This window comes from Anarhichas minor, unplaced genomic scaffold (genome assembly GCF_050575085.1).
Source record: "Anarhichas minor isolate MPS153535 unplaced genomic scaffold, ASM5057508v1 ptg000028l, whole genome shotgun sequence".
Classification (NCBI taxonomy): domain Eukaryota; kingdom Metazoa; phylum Chordata; class Actinopteri; order Perciformes; family Anarhichadidae; genus Anarhichas; species Anarhichas minor.
In genome coordinates, this window is record NW_027466474.1 from 9,642,451 (window position 1) to 9,664,556 (window position 22,106).

At 37.1% G+C, this 22,106-nt stretch overlaps 1 long non-coding RNA gene across 1 annotated transcript; it reads left to right on the plus strand.

The window, feature by feature from the left end:
* The first annotated feature begins 5,309 nt into the window (after positions 1-5,309).
* On the plus strand, positions 5,310-7,098 carry LOC142962667 (uncharacterized). Its single transcript, XR_012957349.1, has 3 exons — positions 5,310-5,429; positions 5,670-5,783; positions 6,403-7,098. It is a non-coding gene; the product is annotated as an uncharacterized LOC142962667 (long non-coding RNA).
* The last annotated feature ends 15,008 nt before the right edge of the window (positions 7,099-22,106 follow it).

Here is a 22,106-nt window from a genome sequence, read left to right on the forward strand (position 1 = left end):
AAACTAATTAAACCTCATTAAAATTTCATTCATGTTCTTTATAAATCCAGTGAACCCTTATTTCCACATAAAATGTTCATGAAAACTGCTTGAAAGACAAAATTATATATTTTATTACATTGTACTGACATTTCATTCTCAGCTACTCAATGTTTACCTTCACAGGAAACACTAAGACATCATGGTTTTATGGCTGCACCATTACTTAGACTTATATGGTGCATCAGTACTTGCCATGTGATATATATACATTTTTAAACTTTTCCTTATTATTATTTCCAGGTGTGGTAACCTACTGTGATGGCAGACAGAACGGAGCTCAGTGTTATGGAGCTTTGGGAGGAACTGTGGTCCTCCAGCTGATGACCAAAGCCTCAGAAATACATAAATACGAATGGTTGAACAAAAATACAGTAATACTGGAAGGGAGAAGGAATATCATTCTGTCTAATCGGATAGAAAACAGATCATTCTTTACTCCCAGTGATGGAAGATTTAGGATCAATAAACTGAGCAGGACTGATGGTGGTGAATATAGACTTAGAACCTTTGATTCAAACGGAACTCAATCAGAGAACAGGGTTCTAAAGTTGACCATTCAAGGTAAATAACTATTTATTACATGCATCTCATATTCTACGTGCTGTATATCTGTATCCATGTCTGGACTGCTCTGTATGAGAAACTCTACAGAATGATGAAGATTATGTCATTATGAAAAGTCATCTGAGTGTGTTTCCTTCAGCTCCTGTGTCCTCTGTCCTGCTGGTCTCTGAGTGTCTGTCCCAGGGAGAGATGAAGGTGACCTGCTCCTCTGAGGGAGCGGAGAGTCCTCAGTACAGCTGGACTCTGGATGATCACACTCTGACAGACTCTGAGCTCCTCTCTGGAAACACTGAGACAAACAACATCACTCTGAAACAACACGTCTCAGGAAAACTGGTCTGCTTGGTCAAGAATAAAGTCAGTAGTGACTTAAAAGAGGTGAAGATATCTACCTGTGGTGAGTGAGAGCATGAGTAGACAAAAGTCTGATGTTAAGATACTAATGATTAACTGAACATCAGTCATTGATCTCTGTCTTTCTCACAGGCTTCATATTAATTAACTGCACGGCAAACACGCACGCACGCACACACACACACACACACGCACACGCACACACACACACACACACACACACACACATACATCAAAGCTGTGCTTCCTCCAGTAGAGATGAGCCCTGTTTACTTAAGCAAGTGAAAACCAACTCTCCTGCCACAGCCCTATGTTCACATGTGATTTCTGTGTCTCCTAATCTGAGCAGATCTCTCCCGGCTCATATGTGGAGTGCGAGCAGCTGTGGTGATTCTTGCATTAATTGGGATCACCGTCTTTTTTGTTTGGAAGAAAAAGAAAAACAAGATGGCTCAAGACTCTGTTGTCCGTCGACAGATTGAAGATCAGGAGAACTCTGTTGTGATGGTTGGAATGAGAAGGTCTTCATCTGATCTTTAACTGTGTGAATCCGGTGTCGTGTGACTCTTTTCACTCGGTCACTTCAGTTGTTGACTGGTGAAAGAGGGATGCTTTACTTCGATTTAATTTGCGTGTAGACATCGTCTTGTTGTCAAATGTTCAGTGCGTCGCTGCCTTTGGAGAGTGATGAAGCATCCAGAGGCCCACAGCACAGTTTAATTGTCATATTAGCTCTGCAACTCATTTTGATGCCAATTGGAAATTATCGTACAGTAGATTTCCACATCGACGCTTTCTGGTGAAAACAATGTATCTCCAAATGTGGTGACCTTTAATTTTTCAGATGAATTGAAGGATTAAGCGTTTCTTTCTCCTACTTCTTTGTGTAAATCAGATATTTAACACACTGGATTATCTGAAAAATGCATGGAAACAGATATATTTCTTAGAATGACAAGTTTATGTTTCAGAGATAAATTGTTTGTTTTTACAGGTACTTGCCTTTGAAGCTACGCATATTCTAAAAATGGTAATTTTGCATTCAAAGTGTGTATTAAAGACCAAACTGTAATTATACATCATACATTTTACAGTTATATTCACATATATGACTAAAGTTTTTATCTCCTAAATGTTGTTATGTAAATAATAGTTGTGTTTTTTTCTCATCTATTAATAATTACAAATAGAGGTCTGTTGTTCTCCCATGTTTACAAAGAGTAATATTGTTAAACCTTTAGAAGTATTAAATATTAAGACTTTTATCTTTGTTGAGTTTTATTGTTGTTATGTATTCACAACCTGTCAATCAATCGGTCATCAGATCCTTTTGTTGACATTTTGATCACAGACTTTAATTACTGCTGAGTGTTGAATAAAACCTCCGACTCATCATCAGTGTCAGTAGGTGTGAGGTTTTCCTCCACTGGTTCACAGAGGAGCTACTGTTGCTTATTGATAATTCTGTACTCAGTAAAACTCTCTGTTGATAACGTTTAAACATCAATAAAACATAATCACATATCTGTTACTGTCTTAAGAGGCTCCACACAAACATTCTGCCTCACTAAACATTAAGTCTATAATATGACTGTTTATTGCTGCAAGTGAAATGTCAGAAGTCTTTTCATGTTTTAGGACGTTTGTTTTTAATCAACAGTTGCCAGTGGAGGGCGACAGAGTCTTAAGAGACATTTTGTATTTTGATGCTTCAGAGACATTATTCTTGAAACTTTCATGCCAATAAAAACCATTTGAATTGAATTGAATCAAGTTGAATGGAGAGACAGGAGGGAGTTGTGATGAATTGTTGAGGTGAGCTCAAAGTAACCAGAGACGTTGCAGAGAAAGCAGCATGGTTTTTAGACTACTGTGACCAAACAGCAGTGTGATTGAAAACATATCTGAGCACCTTGGGGTGGTTTATTGTCGCCTCTTTCTTCCCTTGTTTTATACATCTGACAAAACACAGAACAATTTTGTCACAGGAATAAAAAGCAGAACATTTTGGTTGGTCTTATTGCAAAGATCTTAAGTATACTGAAGAAACAGCAGCATTAATTGGCCAATAATAAAGTCTAAAGCTGTATAATGCTGCTCTACCACTCAGGCTGATATAATGTAAAAATATAATATTGTAATAACTATAATTTCATTTTTACTGCCCTGTTCAAGTATTCAAGATCACATGATAAAAACTCCAATTCATGTCCACTACACTGATCATATTTGGTAAACTGTGTTTTAGTGGATCCTAACCTTTTATTTTCACTGAATTTTCAACAATTTAACCGTTCAACCTTCAGTGTGTTTATCTGAAATGTATCAATATGGCTTTAAAGTTGAACTGAACATCAGGCCTATACATTCCAATACACAGAAATATGATTTTCATGTAACTTTAAACACATTTCTTTGTGATTTAGAATTATTTTTACATTTTAATCTGAAGACTTTAGTCTTAATTTAAAATATAGTTTGGTGTATGTAATTAGTTTATGTGACGTAGTTTGAGGGGTTCAGACATTGTTTGGTTAAATTTAACTTGTAATCATTCATTAAGAGATAATTGATAGATGTATCAAACACTCATTTAATTGGAAATTAACAGATGGAGGGATGACAAATCCCAGCTACAGTCTCAAATCCTCTTTCAGCAGGAAGGAGGAATGTTTCCCTCTCTTCCACTCCGTCCATCGCCTACAGAGGCCATGTGGTTGGAGGCTAAAAGGGGAAGTGAAACCCATATCACTTCCTTTTCTCTTCTCTGCCTATTAAAAGATGAATACAACAACGCTCTGGTCGGTTAAAGGTTTGTTCAGATGTGCATGTTTTCTTTTGGGGGAAAAGTAGAAAAGTTTGTCTGTAAGCTGCTGACTGGGTCAACGGAGGCTGAACACTGAGGAGACATGAAGGCTGTGGTTGGACTGTTTGTGATGATACTCGGAGTCTCTCACGGTGAGCTGTTTAACTTTTAACACTGAGTCGTGGGTTTAGACATTCTCCTCAGTGGTGCAGGTCAAATATTGCGGGACGAGACACCTGTTGGTTCTGAGGAAATACCAACGTTATTGATCAACTATTTAACAATCTACTGTTTATATGTAGTATTTGAGCTCTTCTGAGGTTCAGTAGCTTTTGAAAAATCGAGTTATTTCTAAGAACGATAGCAAATCCGGAGATCAATCCCACGTCATTGTGCAATCTTTCTAAATATTAATCTATTAAATGACTTCAACTCTAAATGTGATCCTGATTTTTCTCCTGCAACACAGCAACACAGCATGCGTTGTTAATAACTGGATGTGATTAACTACAATATGAGAAAATGTATTACAGCAAAATACCTCTGTTAGCTGAACCTAAACTGTTTTGCAGTCACTGGTCATGTTGAGACACTCAGCAAACATATAAAACAATAAACGCCTGTTTGCATAATGTTGTCTATTAGAGACACAGCTGCTCCAAACCCACTATTGTTGCTTAAATGTGCCTAAAACACTTTCATGTTTTTGTTCCAAAATGTTCAGGTGTGGAAACCTACTGTGATGGCAGACAGAACGGAGCTCAGTGTTATGGACCTTTGGGAGGAACTGTGGTCCTCAAGCTGATGAACAACGCCTCAGAAATACATAAATACCAATGGTTGAACAAAAATACAGTAATACTGGAAGGGAGAAGGAATAACATTTTGTCTAATCTGATAGAAAACAGATCATCCTTTACTCCCAGTGATGGAACATTTAGGATCAATAAACTGAGCAGGACTGATGGTGGTGAATATAGACTTATAACCTTTGATTCAGATGGAACTCAATCAGAGAACAGGGTTCTACAGTTGACCATTCAAGGTAAATAACTATTTATTACATGCATCTCATATTCTACGTGCTGTATATCTGTATCCATGTCTGGACTGCTCTGTATGAGAAACTCTACAGAATGATGAAGATTATGTCAATATGAAAAGTCATCTGAGTGTGTTTCCTTCAGCTCCTGTGTCCTCTGTCCTGCTGGTCCCTGATTGTCTGTCCCAGGGAGAGATGAAGGTGTCCTGCTCCTCTGAGGGAGCGGAGAGACCTCAGTACAGCTGGACTCTGGATGATCACACTCTGACAGGCTCTGAGCTCCTCTCTGGAAACACTGAGACAAACAACATCATTCTGAAACAACACGTCTCAGGAAAACTGGTCTGCTCGGTCAAGAATAAAGTCAGTAGTGACTTAAAAGAGGTGAAGATATCTACCTGTGGTGAGTGAGAGCATGAGTAGACAAAAGTCTGATGTTAAGATACTAATGATGAGCTGAACATCAGTCATTGATCTCTGTCTTCCTCACAGGCTTCATATTCATTAACTGCACCACACCCAATGGGACGTACATATCACAGTGGGTGTTTGCAGCCAATAATACCCTGTGTATTGAGCCAACAACAGCTCCCACTACAATCACAGCAACCTCCCCTGCTGGTAAGGAGTCTGGCATCACAGTGTCAATTAACCCCTACAATATTATCACATCCTCCAATAAAACTGTGACTCACACCCCCAGTGAGGACTCATGGGACTTTGTTAGTAAGTGAAAACTAACTCTGCTGCAGTGAATTCATTTAAGTCATTTCCATTATCTTTGCTTGCCATTCTCCACAAAAACACCTGTAATGTTTGCTAACTTAAAGATCTGTGTGTCTCTTGTGTCTTTTATTACAGAAAAAGGCTACTTGCAAATAACGGCTGGTGTACTGGGTGCACTTGTACTTCTGTTAGTGGTCGGGGTAGCTGTCGTCTGTTCTCAGAAGAAAAATAAAAAGAACAAACCTAAAGGTACAAAATAAAACTTCCCTTTCCTCAACTCATCACTGCAATGACCCATCGGGCAACATACTTATTCACTTTCTTGCCGAAAATGTGATGAGAAGATTGAGACCACTCTACAAACTTGCCAGTGATATAAATGTTTTAGTCCATTTCTCAGTAAGAGAGTACCTCCCAAAATGTCAACTTGTTGTTAACAATCCGCTGTACAAACAGACCGTGGTGGAGTAAGTATTCAGATCCTTTAGTGTTAATACTACACAGGAAAAAATAAAACTCTTTTACAATTATTGAAAATGTTACTTAAAAGTATGTAAGAATAATCAGGAAAATGTGCTTAAAGTATTAACGGTAAAAGTATTCAATACAGAAAAGTGTATGTTATACTGTTATACCAATAGATTATTATGCATGAATGTAAAAGCAGGATTTTATTGTTGTAGTTGATTGAATGAAGTAGTAGAAAGTAGAAGTAGAAAGATTCCAGTAAAGTACAAGTACCTGAAATTTGTACTTAAGTACAGTACTTGAGTACTGAGTATATCTCAGCATTAAATATATATATATATATATATATATATATATATATATATATATATTTGTGCCACTCTTTACTTTCACTCTGCAGAAGAAGATGACCAGGAGTTGACCTATGCTGATGTCAAGATCATGCAGCGACCGGGGAGGCAGGTGCAGCAAAGAGCAGGGCCGGAGGTGGAGTACGGCGAAGTCATGTTTTCAGATCGACCTCGACAGTCTGTTCAACCAGCAGAAGATGAGTGTGTGTACTCCAAGGTCCGTAAAGGAAGGTGATTCACAGAGTTTAAAGACTGCACCACTGAAGGCAGAAGGAGGAGATGGCTGTCAAGAGGCCAAAAGGCTTTTCACCTTCATGTGACTTCCAGTTGGAAAATATCTCATATCGCTCATAGATTTTTCTATTTTTCTAGCACTTTCACTGTTGTCTTCTACAATTTTTTCTTCAGAAAATATGTTTTAAAATATTCCATATTACAGTATTACATTACATTTCCCTGTAATATAATTCTCTTTAGATTATATTGTACCTACTTTTTACTTGTTTCTAATTTGTGAGCATATTTACCTTCATTTTATCGTTAAAACACTATAAACTTCCAATAATGTATGAATTTGAAAAACAACAATGTATGTCATTGTATTACTCACCTGATGTCAACGTTTGCATTTACTGGGATTGAAATGTATTCATGAAACAGATGTGGATGGACTAGTTGGGGGTCGGAGTGTAATCATGCATATGTAGTGTGGATTCATTAAACGTTTGGTGCTGTGTAACGTCAAATTAGACCGTGTGATCTTCCTTTGGCTTTCTTGCCATAAGTTAGGTTTATAGAGTAATGTCTCTCAGGAAGTTGGCAGTAACCACACATTTGTTTCCATGGTGTTAACACTTCTGCTTCTTTCAGGTTTACAGACTTGGTTTGTCAGTTGCAGGGGTAATTATGAAGACAATCTTTTTACATTTGGTTCAGTTAATATTTAACCAAAGTACATGCAGTTCCTTAGTGTTTACAATAAGAACATCCCCTTTTTCTCCTTTACTGAGAGGGACAAATCTAGCGTGAGCAACTTGTTCAACTTGTCATACTGAGCGTTCAACACGTTTATCTTTTAACACCATCACGTTTCTATATTTAGTTCTACATGTTTCCTCTGTCTTTGTGGCTTCCAGTTTAGTCAGTTGAGCACATTGCTGCTTATTTTTCATGATCTAATACAAACCAGTCAGTTAACTTTCAAGAAGGTTTGATTTGAAAACAAATGCAGCCATTTGCCTGGAATTAAATATAACCTCATGTAATTGAGGACTAGATCGATATGTAATTTACAGCCATTTTTGTGAAATTTGGTGAAAAAGGGATGGACGGTAAAACGCAGAGCACATTCAACAGGGTAACTCTGAACTTTTCAGATTCAAAAGTATTTATTGTTAGAGAAAGAACAAATACAAACTTCAGATTAAAAGAGGCATTCTGCCTGAAAGTGCTCTAATCAGAAAACACAATATTACGGGCTTAAACAGATGTGGCAAGGACAATAAGAAAAGAATAAATAAAAGTTATGCCAGCTAGGGAATTGCACCCCACGAAATGCCGTCTGAAGAACCTTCGTCATTGCTTTGAAAATTGGTAAGGCCCACAGATTCGTCACTGACACAAGACAGGTGTGTTTACAATATAAACGACCCTATTCACTTTGAGTGCTCAGTGTATTCTGCACACATTTCTCAGCATAAGCTAATAAGAGTGTGGGTTCACAGATCATCATAAGTTAACCATAGTGTGGTTTACACGCTACAAAACATAGGAGGGTGTGCTCGACCGCACAAGCGTGACATTAAACAGTGAGGCCAGAAACAAATATAGATTAGAAGTGCACTCTTCTTTTCACAGTTTACCACCTTCTGAAACACTGAAAGGACCTCTTTGCATAGAATAACCTTTTACAGTGTGATTTTAAAAGTTATGCTAAATTAGTCTTACTTAGTTAGCTTTGTAGGTTTTAGGTGAAATATATAAAACACACACACACACACACACACACACACATATAAAATACACATAAAAATACACACATTTATAAAATACACATAAAATACACACATATAATATATATGTTTGTGTATTTACAGCCATTTATGTGCCATGGGCAAAATATACAGATATATATATATATATATATATATATATATATATGTATTTGATATGTATTTGTATTTTAGCTGTTGCTGTGCATTTAATCAAAGACAGAGGTTAGGTTTCATGATTGATTTGGTTTGATAGCTTGAGGTTAAAAGTTGACAGCCATGGACTTCCAATTCAGATGATTCACAGAGCAATAAAATAGGTGTTTATGGTTCATGATAGTTATAGTGTCCTTAAACAACCACCTGAGATCATTTTTTTTAGTTCAACCCTCTCACTGGAACACAGTTGAACTTCTGACCGACATACTCTGGTGAGCGAATGATTGACAACACAGGAGTGTTATAAAGGTGCTCCAACGATCCAGAATCATTTTGCTGCTTTGTTCAAAACAATAATTGTGTGGGTACCAAAATGTCCAGTATTGTTGCAGCTGTTAGCCTTTTAATATGTGTATACCATAGGAAATCCAAAGAGATGCAACTGTTGCACCATAACTCTTTATAGGTTTGGTTGGACCACAATTAAACAATTTTTTTTTTCCTCATAAAAACCAGGTGATTTAGTCATTGTCATGACACATTCATGTGATGTTACCCATCCATGCCAAATTTATCTAATTATAAAACCAAGACCGGTGGCTAGTGCCAGCTCTTCAATCCTGAGCATGTCAGTTTTTGTTTTTGATTAAAGATATCAGGTGACTTATGATTTTATACTTAGAGAATTTTTTTGATTCAAAATTGTTGAGTTTTGTTTCACTATTTATTCATTATTTGTACAGTATTTGTACAGTACAGCTATTTACTGTGGCACAGTGTGAATGCAATTTAAAGGTTTCTGTGAAAACCATTCTGTAATGTGGCCTATATTAATGTATGATTCAATATAAATTCATGGCCCAAAACGTAAGTCTTCTCAGGTCATGATTTCGTGAATTATATGTCTGTATTAAGTCATTTTGTGGACAGGCAAGGCTATGCACCATTGGTTCACTTCCTCATTGGCGGCATGATCTTATCAAGAAGCTTTTTTCTGTTGAAATGTTTCAGACGATTGAAAGCAGATGCTCAGTGCTAATGAAAAGAAAATACAAACCTGATCGATAAACCTATATGTGCATGCTTTATATTTTATCTGCAGCACAACCAACATCAACTTGAAAACAGGGGAATTCTTTCCCTGCACACATTGATTTAGAAATACATGATGAGTTGCACAAAGTTGGTGGAACAGTGGTTTATTTTGAAAAGAACGTTTTTGCAATCCTCGGACAACAAATTTACATTTCTACACTTTGCCACTTTTCCTTCCTCTTCTTTAAAGTGACAGAAACAGGAACAATGTGAACGTGTGTTAACATGTACAATGTAGTACATACTTTAACATTTCATACAAACTGTATGTCCCAAAAGACTGGACACGCAGTGACATTTTTGATTTAAAGTTCTTCGACGAGGCTGAATGTTTGCATTTAGCGGTACAATGTCGGTGGACCATGAGTCATGTAGCAGCTGTTTTTCAGGATGTGGCTAAACACTGCTGTCTGTGTGTGATATTCCACAATAATTTTTAAACATGCTCTCAGTTCCTTGCTGTTACCACAATGTTATAGCAAAAAAAATAAAAAATTCAAAATGGTAAGTGTTTTAACTAAATGTTTTTTTATGTCATATCATACACCTGTTCACTGCCAAATGATGACATTTGTGTTTTCATATCAAGATCAAGCTGCTTTTATTTCTTTAAAAAACAAAACATTTCTGTTCATTCACCATTTCCATTACACCAAACACAGCTGCCATCCTCCCTCACTAAAACCCAATAGTTTGTACTTTTGAATGAACTATTCTCATGGTAAATTAAGTTGTTTTCCCTTCTGTCCTTCAAAGTAAGAAATGTAATACTCTCTCCTCTCTCTCGATTTCCTATGAATTCAAATTCTAAAAAAGAGATGTATTACCATCATTGTACTTCCTCTTTTTATTTCTTGACAGAATGCAAATACAGATTCTTGACTATAGATGGACAAATGCATCGTCACTTTTATCCATCAAGGTGTCAGACTAATTTCAACATCCTGTCTAAGTTAAAGAAAGAAGAACTTGTGAAATGCTTTTTTCAGTGCAGCTTTAACCAAAAGAAGACACTCAAGTTTCACAAGTGACAAGTTATCCAGTGATTCTTTGTCCTTAAAGTCAGTAACTTGGTGCTGAAAATGATCCATATAAACACGCTGAAGTCCTGTGATTGGCAAATGCCCACCAGAGATGATCAATGCAACAGACATGTGTAGTGCTTGTAATTGTGAAAGAAGGAGGTGCAGCATTATAACATCATGTTGATGGGAATCATCTTCATTCATAGTGTGGAAAAGTTATAAAAACAAAGAATGCTTCAGCTTCTTGTGGTTTATCTTCCTCTCTTTGGCACGTCAGTTCTGAAACCAAATCTTCACCTGAGATATCAACGTCAGAAACATATTTATTAAGTGTGTGCTCCAATATGATGGTTATAAGGTATGATCAGAAATAGCAGTGATGCATTATCTGTTCTGTGTTTGCTTTCCTTTGACCCTTTGCCTGTAATTACGTGTGTTATCTTCAGTTGACAATTTTCTATCACCCTGCCCCACCTACTTCTGCTTAAGTTTGGTAATTTCCTTCGTTCCCAGAATGACTTTGTTGCACTCTAACTGTGGACTCGACAAGCAGAGTGAGTAGGCGGGAAATAACAATAATAACAACAATAGCATCATGAGAGCGAGAATGAGGGATTCTCCATTAACACTACTTGTACAAAACGTTTTGGTGGCCACATAACATTATAGTTTACAGAGGTTTCTGCTGTTTGTTCTAAAGCAGATATATTTCTTAGAATGACAAGTTTATGTTTCAGAGATAAATTGTTTGTTTTTACAGGTACTTGCCTTAGAAGCTATGCATATTTTAAAAATGGTGATTTTGCATTTAAAGTGTGTATTAAAGACCAAACTGTAATTATACATCATACATTTTACAGTTATATTCACTTATATGACTACAGTTTTTAACTCCTAAATGTTGAGTTATGTAAATAATAGTTGTGTGTTTTTCTCATCTATTAATAATTACAAATAGAGGTCTGTTGTTCTCCCATGTTTACAAAGAGTAATATTGTTAAACCTTTAAATGTATTAAATATTAAGACTTTTATCTTTGTTGAGTTTTATTGTTGTTATGTATTCACAACCTGTCAATCAATCGGTCATCAGATCCTTTTGTTGACATTTTGATCACAGACTTTAATTACTGCTGAGTGTTGAATAAAACCTCCGACTCATCATCAGTGTCAGTAGGTGTGAGGTTTTCCTCCACTGGTTCACAGAGGAGCTACTGTTGCTTATTGATAATTCTGTACTCAGTAAAACTCTCTGCTGATAACATTTAAACATCAATAAAACATAATCACATATCTGTTACTGTCTTAAGAGGCTCCACACAAACATTCTGCCTCACTAAACATTAAGTCTATAATATGACTGTTTATTGCTGCAAGTGAAATGTCAGAAGTCTTTTCATGTTATAGGACGTTTGTTTTTAATCAACAGTCGCCAGTGGAGGGCGACAGAGTCTTAAGAGACATTTTGTATTTTGATGCTTCAGAGACATTGTTCTTGAAACTTTCATGCCAATAAAAACCATTTGAATTGAATTGAATTGAATCAAGTTGAATGGAGAGACAGGAGGGAGTTGTGATGAATTGTTGAGGTGAGCTCAAAGTAACCAGAGACGTTGCAGTTACTGTTACTTTGTCTTGCTGCTGTAACATTCAAATTTCCCCCTGGGGATGAATAAAGTATACATCTATCTATCTATCTATCAAATAAACACTTAAATGTATATTTGGGATGTTTTCTTTACACTGGCTAGAAAGAACACGTGTTATGTAAATGTATATGAGTAATATCCAAGTGAAAAACTCATTTGTATATGTACATTTAAGTGCTGTGCTATTATACGTATCATAACCATTGTGGTCTCTCCTCTCCAGAAAACGTTTCGCACATCTTGATCCCAGTCTGTTCTGCAGTGGGGGCTCTTCTGATAGTGGTGGTGTGTTGCTGTGTCTGCTGGAAACTGAGGCGTCGTAAGAAGACAGGTAAGACTTTACACACCTGTAACCAAAAAAGGGTCAATTTGATAATGTCAGCATTTCAGTCAACACCGTTGTTGAAAGAGTCTTTTTTTTCTTTTGTTTTGCTTTAACTGCAAAATAATTTTGCTTTATTCTTTGTTGTCTATCCTCAGGTAAATAACTGATAATGAATGACTTGAATTTGGACTTGAACTCGCTTGAGGAACAGGATCAACAATGAACCGAGGACTCAAAGAACAGGACTACTTGCATTACTTGGGAGCTTAAAAGTATTTTTTTTGCATCTTGCATTAGTGTTGAAAAATATTTGTTACAGGAAACGCCGACTTGTGGCATCAGTGAAATGTTGGGCATGTCATGTTAATCTCAGCAGCACCATCAAGTATGATCAGTATAAAAAATGTACATAATTGTATTTTTGATCTACTCTTTGTTAAACTATAATAAAAGACTGATGGTCACATTTGACACTGTTGGAGCTATTTATTTGATATTGTATTTTGTTATTTAATTTATAAGTAGTATTGTTTAATTATTGAAGATGTTTGATAAATTAAGATTGTTTTTTCTCTTTCATAGTAATTTGTTTAGTTATATTATTTTTTGTTGTTTGGTTAATTACTGTGGGCACCTGTGGCTATATGTATGAGAGGAGAGATAGGACCAGCATGTGGGTGGGCTTATAGTTTATACCAGCACAGCACAGGACAGGAGAGGAGAGGAGAGACAGCACGACAGGAGTTTTCTTTGTTCTTTTTGTTAGTTTGTTTGTTTTGTTTGCTTTATTTAATAAATACGAAAATCGGAATTCTGCTTCGACAATCCACTCTCATCTGGCTGCGTAAAAATACCGACCACGGTGCATCAGTGGCGTTTGATTATTGTTTGTTTAATTTTGATTTAGTCGACAAATGGCCACAGACACTCTAAAAGTTGTTTAGAAGTCTGTTGTATAAGAATGACAGTAACTTTAGCTAAATGTTTAAGAACATCACTTAAAGACTTAATCTGTTTCAAATAAACTATTGTACTTTTGTCATTTTATTTAATAACAGTTGCCTCTTTGCGTTGTCATCCTTTGTCCATTTGAAGTCTTGGTAATTTAATGTTTGCACTGTAGCCCTGAGACCAAAAATAAATATGTGATGGACAATTAGACACAATATTTATTAATAGAGCTGTGAAGCTTGTGACTGTACTTTTTACCTAATGGGAGGATGTTGCTGTAAATAAAACGCTGCATTAAATGCTGATACATGGGATGAAGTTGCATCATCATCAACGGTAACAAAACTTTCATTGATATAAACAAACCAGAAATGACTATTATTTAGCTGTTAGAGCTTTTACTGAGAATCATATCAAACACATACTTTAAATACTAGCAGGAACTAGATGACTAAAGTAGTTGGGTTGTGTGTATTAGTTGATGCTGCAGTGTATAAATGACGTTGGGTTGTGATGACATCTACTGGCTGTATTTGGTTTCACTCACATTATGGTTAGGCAACAACTGTTTATGTTCATCTTTGAATGTAACTTTCTGTTTAGTTTCCAGCCTGCATATTTATTTACAAGACATTTGTGTTTAATGTTAGTTACAGAGACTTCATGGTCGTACCAGAAGTATTTGTAGCGGGGGTGAAACCCCTCATTTGCTCTCCTTTTACATTTCTGCTGGGGAGCACTCTGTCCATGACAGCACTCAGATTTAGATTATTTAAAAAATACAATTGATGAATATACAATCGATAAAAACAATTAACATAGTCCAGACCGAGAGTCTCTTTAGGTCCACAAGAATTTAGCTGAGAGGAGAAGTGAAGCGCACTTCACCCCGCCACAGATCCCACAGCGCCTCCTCTCTCGTTCCTCTCAACTGCCGTGAATCTGTGGTTGCTCAGTCACAGCGGCCTCTCTCGTCCGGATTAGTCTCTGCACCGCTCCGCCGCCATACTCTGCTCACAGAGGGTTTACTGGCTCGGTCACACCTTTCTCTCCTCCTTTTGACGCTCTTCGTGCACCTGACGGGCCGCTTGCCGTCTTTCTCCGTGCTGTCTTCCGCTCCTTCTCCCCTCTTCTCCACAGCTAAGAAGGAACTTAACCTGGGGGAAGTCCCCACACCTCCAGGACAGTGCGCCAATCACCCCCCTGCTTCCCCCAGTGGACAGGTGTTGCTCACTAAACACGTGCAGCTAGCAGTAGGCTATATGAACATTTTCACAGGCTACACACACACGCACCTACACACACGCACACACACACTTTATGACATATTTATAAATACATTTTCTGCATTTGTAGAATTAGTGTGGCAGATTTGAAAGTTATAGTAAACAGTAACAAAAAAAGAAATATCAAAATATCTTGTGACTGGGATTGTAATGTTTGCACTTTTTACACTTTTATCAAAAACAGAAAGATGTCACACCGTGCACACGTTGTGCAAATGCTTTAATATTAACACCCGTATGTTATAATTTCGAGGATGAACTGCAGAACGTAAAATAATAATACAATAAAAGATAAAATCTCTGTGTGAGAAGCTGTGCTGTTTAAACTGTATCATGACACTTTGTTTTCATTTCTTCATAGCTGAGAGCGATGACAGCCTTTCCTGGTATAGTGTGGTTGGACTTTACTTGAAATCTTAACACGCGGAGCTTCAGAAGCCATTTCCAGAAATAGTTTTGTCTTCAGCATCCTTTTAAGGCTTTAATCTGGTATGTGTTCATAAATGAGGAACTGAGATGACAGTTGGTTAATATTTCTGCTTCCTTTCTTATTTGACACTGATCACTAGAGAAGAGAGGCGTCTCATGTGCATGTTTGCTGTTGAATAAGGTTAGTCAGGAAGCTGCTGACTGGGTCAACGGAGGCTGAACACTGAGGCGACATGGAAGCTGTGATCGGACTGTTTGTGTTGATACTCGGAGTCTCTCACGGTGAGCTGTTCAACTTTTAACACTGAGTCGTGGGTTTAGACATTCTCCTCAGTGATGCAGGTCAAATACTGAAGGATGAGACACCTGTTGGTTGTGAGGAAATACCAACGTTATTGATCAACTAAGATTTAACAATCTAATGTTTAAATGTAGTGTTTGAGCTCTTCTGAGGTTCAGTAGCTATTAAAGAATTTAGTTATTTCTAAGAACAGTCACAGAACTGACAGTGATCCCTGATTTTTCTCTTAAAGTCTCTTGAAAGTTTAAGATAAAACACTGTATGACAAATACCACGTCATATTATATCATGCTAAACAGAAACTATGTTTTTATAACAATAGATACTATTCTCAATGTCGTGTGAATCAATTTATACATTTTCACCAAATACAGGATGAAATATGATTTGGTATATCTTCAAAAGTTTGGATCTCCACTTTAGTTTAAAATAAAGTGCTGTAAAAACACAGCATGCGTTGTTAATAACTGGATGTGATTAACTACAATATGACAAAATGTATTACAGCAAAATACCTCTGTTAGCTGAACCTAAACATTTGTTTTGCAGTCACTGGTCATGTTGAGACACTCAGCAAACAATACAATAAACGCCTGTTTGCATAATGTTGTCTGATTGAGACACAGCTGCTCCAAACCCACTAGTGTTGCTTTAGATTCATGTGCCTAAAACACTTTCATGTTTTTGCTCCAAAATGTTCAGGTGTGGAAACCTACTGTGATGGCAGACAGAACGGAGCTCAGTGTTATGGACCTTTGGGAGGAACTGTGGTCCTCCTCCAGCTGATGACCAAAGCCTCAGAAATATATAAATACGAATTGTCGAACAAAACTACAGTAATACTGAAAGTGAGAAGGAATAACATTACGTCTAATCTGATAGAAAACAGATCATCCTTTACTCCCAGTGATGGAACATTTAGGATCAATAAACTGAGCAGGACTGATGGTGGTGAATATAGACTTAGAACCTTTGATTCAAACGGAATTCACTTAGAGGACAGGGTTCTACAGTTGACCATTCAAGGTAAATAACTATGTATTACATGCATCTCATATTCTACGTGCTGTATATCTGTATCCATGTCTGGACTGCTCTGTATGAGAAACTCTACAGAATGATGAAGATTATGTCAATATGAAAAGTCATCTGAGTGTGTTTCCTTCAGCTCCTGTGTCCTCTGTCCTGCTGGTCCCTGAGTGTCTGTCCCAGGGAGAGATGAAGGTGTCCTGCTCCTCTGAGGGAGCGGAGAGACCTCAGTACAGCTGGACTCTGGATGATCACACTCTGACAGACTCTGAGCTCCTCTCTGGAAACACTGAGACAAACAACATCACTCTGAAACAACACGTCTCAGGAAAACTGGTCTGCTCGGTCAAGAATAAAGTCAGTAGTGACTTAACAGAAGTGCAGATATCTACCTGTGGTGAGTGAGAGCATGAGTAGACAAAAGTCTGATGTTAAGATACTAATGATTAGCTGAACATCAGTCATTGATCTCTGTATTTCTCACAGGCTTCATATTAATTAACTGCAACTCACCCAATGGGACGCACATATCACAGTGGGGGGTTTGCAGCCAATAATACCCTGTGTATTGAGCCAACAACAGCTTCCAGACTATTTAAACTGACACATTTCATGCAGCAGGATCAAACATATACAGTTCAACATCATCTTCATTGATGTGCTTTGCAGCACAACCACTGACCCACGCTGGGACCAAATTCATACAAGAATCATGACACATAGAATAACTGAATATAATTAAACATGTTTTTTTCATCTTTGATCTTCAATTGACTGCCATAGATCTATTATGTTGAAACAAACTGAAAGCTTGGTGTGATTTATGACGATAAATTTAAGCTTCAAGACGCAAGATTTATTTAATTATCACTAAATTACTGTACATAAAAAGCAGGATTGCAAATTCAGTTATAAAGCTAATGCTGATAATGCTCAGTCACAATTACAACATTGTGTTTCACATGAAATACAATGTATTCAATAACTTAGTGTACTGTAAAGCAGAGGGAAGTTTGTGCATGAGTTCTTGGTGAAATGTTTTGTGGTCACATCTATCTTTTGCAATATAGAACATGTTCCTGTCTGCATTAAGGGAAGTATACAGTAACAACTCAACCACACATTTATTTTTTCAAAAATGAACGGATTCGGATATTTGTATTTATATTTTTCGCGATCTTGCTTTTAAAACATTTTATTTAAACTAATTCAATCTAATTAATATTTTACTCATGTTCTTTATAAATCCAGTGAACCCTTATTTCCACAATAAATGTTCATGAAAGCTGCTTGAAAGATTTTATTACATTGTACTGACATTTCATTGCAGCTACACAATGTTTAACTTCACAGGAAACACTAAGACATCATGGTTTTATGGCTGCACCATTACTTAAAATCGAAATATTCTAGATGACATCTATTGTGCATCACAACTTGTCATGTGATATATTGTTTTTTAAACTTTTCCTTATTATTATTTCCAGGTGTGGTAACTTACTGTGATGGCAGACAGAACGGAGCTCAGTGTTATGGACCTTTGGGAGGAACTGTGGTCCTCAAGCTGATGACCAAAGCCTCAGAAATACATAGATACGAATGGTCGAACAAAACTACAGTAATACTGAAAGGGAGCATGAATAACATTTCGTCTAATCGGATAGAAAACAGATCATCCTTTACTCCCAGAGATGGAACATTTAGCATCAATAATGTGAGCAGGACTGATGGAGGTGAATATAGACTTAGAACCTTTGATTCAGATGGATTTCAATCAGAGAACAGGGTTCTACAGTTGACCATTCAAGGTAAATAACTATTTATTACATGCATCTCATATTCTACGTGCTGTATATCTGTATCCATGTCTGGACTGCTCTGTATGAGAAACTCTACAGAATGATGAAGATTATGTCAATATGAAAAGTCATCTGAGTGTGTTTCCTTCAGCTCCTGTGTCCTCTGTCCTGCTGGTCTCTGAGTGTCTGTCCCAGGGAGAGATGAAGGTGACCTGCTCCTCTGAGGGAGCGGACAGTCCTCAGTACAGCTGGACTCTGGATGATCACACTCTGACAGGCTCTGAGCTCCTCTCTGGAGACACTGAGACAAACAACATCACTCTGAAACAACATGTCTCAGGAAAACTGGTCTGCTCGGTCAAGAATAAAGTCAGTAGTGACTTAAAAGAGGTGAAGATATCTACCTGTGGTGAGTGAGAGCATGAGTAGACAAAAGTCTGATGTTAAGATACTAATGATGAGCTGAACATCAGTCATTGATCTCTGTCTTTCTCACAGGCTTCATATTTATTAACTGCACGGCAAACACGCACGCACGCATGCGCGCGCGCACGCACGCGCGCGCGCACATGCACACGCACACACACACACACACACACACACACACACACACACACACACACACATCAAACCTGTGCTTCCTCCAGTAGAGATGAGCCCTGTTTACTTAAGTAAGTGAAAACCAACTCTCCTGCCACAGCCCTATGTTCACATGTGATTTCTGTGTCTCTTAATCTGAGCAGATCTCTCCTGGCTCATATGTGGAGTGCGAGCAGCTGTGGTGATTCTTGCATTAATTGGGATCACCGTCTTTTTTGCTTGGAAGAAAAAGAAAAACAAGATGGCTCAAGACTCTGTTGTCCGTCGACAGATTGAAGATCAGGAGAACTCTGTTGTGATGGTTGGAATGAGAAGGTCTTCATCTGATCTTTAACTGTGTGAATCCGGTGTCGTGTGACTCTTTTCACTCGGTCACTTCAGTTGTTGACTGGTGAAAGAGGGATGCTTTTCTTAGATTTAATTTGCGTGTAGACATCGTCTTGTTGTCAAATGTTCAGTGCGTCGCTGCCTTTGGAGAGTGATGAAGCATCCAGAGGCCCACAGCACAGTTTAATTGTCATATTAGCTCTGAAACTCATTTTGATGCCAATTGGAAATAATCGTACAGTAGATTTCCACATCGACGCTTTCTGGTGAAAACAATGTATCTCCAAATGTGGTGACCTTTAATTTTTCAGATGAATTGAAGGATTAAGCGTTTCTTTCTCCTACCTCTTTGTGTAAATCAGATATTTAACACACTGGATTATCTGAAAAATGCATGGAAACAGATATATTTCTTAGAATGACAAGTTTATGTGTCAGAGATAAATTGTTTGTTTTTACAGGTACTTGCCTTAGAAGCTATGCATATTCTAAATATGGTGATTTTGCATTCAAAGTGTGTATTAAAGACCAAACTAATTATACATCATACATTTTACAGTTATATTCACTTATATGACTAAAGTTTTTATCTCCTAAATATTGAGTTATGTAAATAATAGTTGTGTGTTTTTCTCATCTATTAATAATTACAAATAGAGGTCTGTTGTTCTCCCATGTTTACAAAGAGTAATATTGTTAAACCTTTAGAAGTATTAAATATTAAGACTTTTATCTTTGTTGAGTTTTATTGTTGTTATGTATTCACAACCTGTCAATCAATCGGTCATCAGATCCTTTTGTTGACATTTTGATCACAGACTTTAATTACTGCTGAGTGTTGAATAAAACCTCCGACTCATCATCAGTGTCAGTAGGTGTGAGGTTTTCCTCCACTGGTTCACAGAGGAGCTACTGTTGCTTATTGATAATTCTGTACTCAGTAAAACTCTCTGTTCATAACATTTAAACATCAATAAAACATAATCACATATCTGTTACTGTCTTAAGAGGCTCCACACAAACATTCTGCCTCACTAAACATTAAGTCTATAATATGAATGTTTATTGCTGCAAGTGAAATGTCAGAAGTCTTTTCATGTTTTAGGACGTTTGTTTTTAATCAACAGTCGCCAGTGGAGGGCGACAGAGTCTTAATTAAGAGACATTTTGTATTTTGATGCTTCAGAGACATTATTCTTGAAACTTTCATGCCAATAAAAACCATTTGAATTGAATTGATTTGAATTGAATCAAGTTGAATGGAGAGACAGGAGGGAGTTGTGATGAATTGTTGAGGTGAGCTCAAAGTAACCAGAGATGTTGCAGAGAAAGCAGCATGGTTTTTAGACCACTGTGACCAAACAGCAGTGTGATTGAAAACATATCTGAGCACCTTGGGGTGGTTTATTGTTGCCTCTTTCTTCCCTTGTTTTATACATCTGACAAAACACAGAACACTTTTGTCACAGGAATAAAAAGCAGAACATTTTGGTTGGTCTTATTGCAAAGATCTTAAGTATACTGAAGAAACAGCAGCATTAATTGGCCAATAATAAAGTCTAAAGCTGTATAATGCTGCTCTACCACTCAGGCTGATATAATGTAGAAATATAATATTGTGATAACTATAATTTCATTTTTACTGCCCTGTTCAAGTATTCAAGATCACATGATAAAAACTCCAATTCATGTCCACTACACTGATCATATTTGGTAAACTGTGTTTTAGTGGATCCTAACCTTTTATTTTCACTGAATTTTCAACAATTTAACCGTTCAACCTTCAGTGTGTTTATCTGAAATGTATCAATATGGCTTTAAAGTTGAACTGAACATCAGGCCTATACATTCCAATATACAGAAATATGATTTTCATGTAACTTTAAACACATTTCTTTGTGATTTAGAATTAGTTTTACATTTTAATCTGAAGACTTTAATCTTAATTTAAAATATAGTTTGGTGTATGTAATTAGTTTATGTGACGTAGTTTGAGGGGTTCAGACATTGTTTGGTTAAATTTAACTTGTAATCATTCATTAAGAGATAATTGATAGATGTATCAAACACTCATTTAATTGGAAATTAACAGATGGAGGGATGACAAATTCCAGCTACAGTCTCAAATCCTCTTTCAGCAGGAAGGAGGAATGTTTCCCTCTCTTCCACTCCGTCCATCGCCTACAGAGGCCATGTGGTTGGAGGCTAAAAGGGGAAGTGAAACCCATATCACTTCCTTTTCTCTTCTCTGCCTATTAAAAGATGAATACAACAACGCTCTGGTCGGTTAAAGGTTTGTTCAGATGTGCATGTTTTCTTTTGGGGGAAAAGTAGAAAGGTTTGTCTGAAAGCTGCTGACTGGGTCAACGGAGGCTGAACACTGAGGAGACATGAAGGCTGTGGTTGGACTGTTTGTGATGCTACTCGGAGTCTCTCACGGTGAGCTGTTTAACTTTTAACACTGAGTCGTGGGTTTAGACATTCTCCTCAGTGATGCAGGTCAAATACTGCGGGACGAGACACCTGTTGGTTCTGAGGAAATACCAACGTTATTGATCAACTATTTAACAATCTACTGTTTATATGTAGTATTTGAGCTCTTCTGAGGTTCAGTAGCTTTTGAAAAATCTAGTTATTTCTAAGAACGATAGCAAATCCGGAGATCAATCCCACGTCATTGTGCAATCTTTCTAAATATTAATCTATTAAATGACTTCAACTCTAAATGTGATCCTGATTTTTCTCCTGCAACACAGCAACACAGCATGCGTTGTTAATAACTGGATGTG